The following is a 2,953-nucleotide window of genomic DNA, read 5'->3' on the forward strand; positions in this document are numbered from 1 at the left end:
ACTACCTGCAGTTTGTATCCTGATCTAGATACCTCAAATATCAGCTAATTGTTCCTAGAGTTTAGAACAAAACTAATGCGCACTATCTATTCCAAACTATTTTAAAGCAACTTACAGATAATATGATAGTAGTTTGAATGTGAAATCCGATCTCAATCATGTGGTGAAGGTGAGGGGGCAGGGGTTGTGAAGGGAGTATCTCGCCCTTCTCTGTTGAGCTATTACTAGAACACTGTGGTTCATGGCATCCAGGAAACTTGAGAAAATGTCTCTGATCTTAAGTCTATCCTGATCATCATCAAGACGCTCATTGGCCAAACCTGCATTGTCCATTTGAAGGCCAGAATTCATGGCGTCTACACCTTCTGTGCAAACATGCCCACACGGAACTTCACAGACTCTCCTGGACCCCAGACATCATGCAGACAGTCCTGACAGAGATCCTACTACCTTTGAGGGGATGTGGGGAGGGGCTTGACCCCACCTCTCCAGAGTCCATTTCTTTGCAGTTTAGAGCTTCTCTGTCCTTCTCTTACAGCTTTCTTCTTCCATTTTCTCTTGGGGCAATCTACTTCTATGCTTCTGTAAGCTTAGACCAGTGGTCAGGCATAAGATTTTTTTTTCTTTTTCAGTAATTTTAATATAAATAACTAAGATAATTATTATCAAAAGCAAGTTTTAGAAATTTATTAACTCATTTATCTATTTGGAATGTATTTTAAAATTTATTCTATTTTATTTCAGAGTTGTGGGGTACATGTGAGGATTTGCTACAGAAGAAATTGCGTGCAGGTGAGGTTTGGGCTTCTAGTGAAACTTCTGTCCCCTGTTAGTAGGCATGGTACCCAAAGGGAGGTTGTGTGCCCCTTATTCCCACTCCCTTCTTCCTCCATTAGTAGTGTCCAGCATCAGTTGTTCCTACCTTTGTGTTTGTATGCTCAATGTATAGGGCCCACTTATGAGTGAGAGCATGCTGCATTTAGTATTTTTGTTTCTATAATAGTTCACTTAGATAGGTCTCTAGCTGCATCTATGTTGCTGCAAAAGACATGATTTTGTTCTTCTTTATGGCTGCATAGTATTCCATCATGTATATATACCACATTTTCTTTATCTAGTCTGCTCTCAATGGGCGTCTGGTTTGGTTTCCTGTTTTTGCTGTTATGAATAGTGCTTCGATGAATATATGTGTGCAGGTGTCTTTTTGGAAGAGTGATTTATGTTCCTCTGGGGGTAACCCCAGAAGTGGATTGCTAGATCATATTGTAACTCAATTTTAGTTCTTTCAGAAAATGTCACACTGCTTCTCTCAAAGGATGAACTAGCCTACATTTCCACCAACAGTGTAGAAGTGTCCCCTTTTCTCTGCAGCCACGCCAATACCTGTTATTTTTAAACTTTTTAATGATAGCCATCCTGATTGGTATGAGGTGGTATCTCATTGTAGTTTGATTTGCATTCCTCTGATGGTTAGTGAAACTGAGAATTTTTTCATATGTTTATTGGCTGCATGGATGTCTACTTTTGAGAAGGTCTGTTCATGCCTTTGCCCACTTTTTAATGGGATTATTGTTTTTTTTCTGTTAATTCATTAGAGTTCCTTGTAGATCCTACATGTTAGGTCTTTGCTGGATACATAGCTTGAACATATTTTTTTTCCCATTCTGTGTGTTGTCTCTTTGTTCTCTTGATGGTTTCTTTTGCTATGCAAAAAGTTTTTAGCTTGATAAGTTTCCACCTGTCAGTTTTAGTTTTTGTTGCATTTGCTTTTGAGGACTTGGCCTTGAATTTATTACCCACGCTGATGTCCAGGAGTGTGTTACCTAAGTTTTCTTTTAATATTCATATAGTTTGAGGTTTTACATTTAAGTTTTTGATGAATTTTGTGTTAATTTTTGTATATGGTGATTGGTAGAGGTATAGTTTTATTCTTCTGCATGTGGTTAGTCAGTTTTCCTAGCACCATTTGCTAAATATGGTTTCCTTTCCCTAATGTTTGTTTTTGTTGACTTTGTCAAAGATGAGATGGTTGAAGACCTGTGGTTTTATTTCCAGATTCTCTGTCCTATTCCATTGATCTATGTGTTTATTTTTATACCAGTACCATGGTGTCTTGGTTACTGTAGGCTTGTAGTAAAGTTTGAGGTTTGGAAGTGTGATGCCTCCAACTTTGTTCTTTTTGCTGAGGATTGTTTTAGTTATTTGGGTTCTTTTTGCTTTCTTTTTTTTTTTTTTTGAGTTGGAGTCTCACTCTGTCACCCAGACTGGAGTGCAGTGGCCGCTCCTGGCCACCACAGCCTCGACCTGCTGGGCTCCGGCGATCCTTCGCCTCAGCCTTCCAAGTAGCCAGAATTATAGGCGCGCGCTACCACGCCCAGCTAATTTTTTTTGATTTATTGTAGAGATGAGGTCTCGCTGCCCAGGCGGGTCTCGAACCCGCGGACTCAGGCAATCTACTCACCTCAGCCTCCCAAAGGCGCGGAATTACAGGCTGAGCCACCGAGCCCGGCTCTTTTTTGCTTTCATATGACTTTCTGGGTCTGTGAAAAAATAATGCTGGTAATTTGATAGGGATTGCATTGAATCTGTGGATTACCTTGGGTAGAATGAACATCTTGATGATATTGATTTTTTCGAACCATGAGCATGGGATATTTGTATTATGCTTGACTTCTTTGAACAGTCTTTTGTGGTTCTTATCGTAAAGGTCTTTCATCTTTTTGGTTGGATGAATTAGGCATAAGATTGGCATGCAAGTTTTTTTTTTTTTTTGAGTTGGAGTCTCACTCTGTCGCCCAGACTGGAGTGCAGTGGTCGCTCCTGGCCACTACAGCCTCGACCTGCTGGGCTCCGGCAATCCTTATGCCTCAGCCTTCCAAGTAGCTGGAATTACAGGCATGTGCTACCACGCCCGGCTGATTTTTTAAAATTTATTGTAGAGATGAGGTCTCGC

This window comes from Carlito syrichta, unplaced genomic scaffold, assembly GCF_000164805.1.
Source record: "Carlito syrichta isolate Samal-C Ts95f unplaced genomic scaffold, Tarsius_syrichta-2.0.1 Scaffold303668, whole genome shotgun sequence".
NCBI classification, from domain to species: Eukaryota; Metazoa; Chordata; class Mammalia; order Primates; family Tarsiidae; genus Carlito; species Carlito syrichta.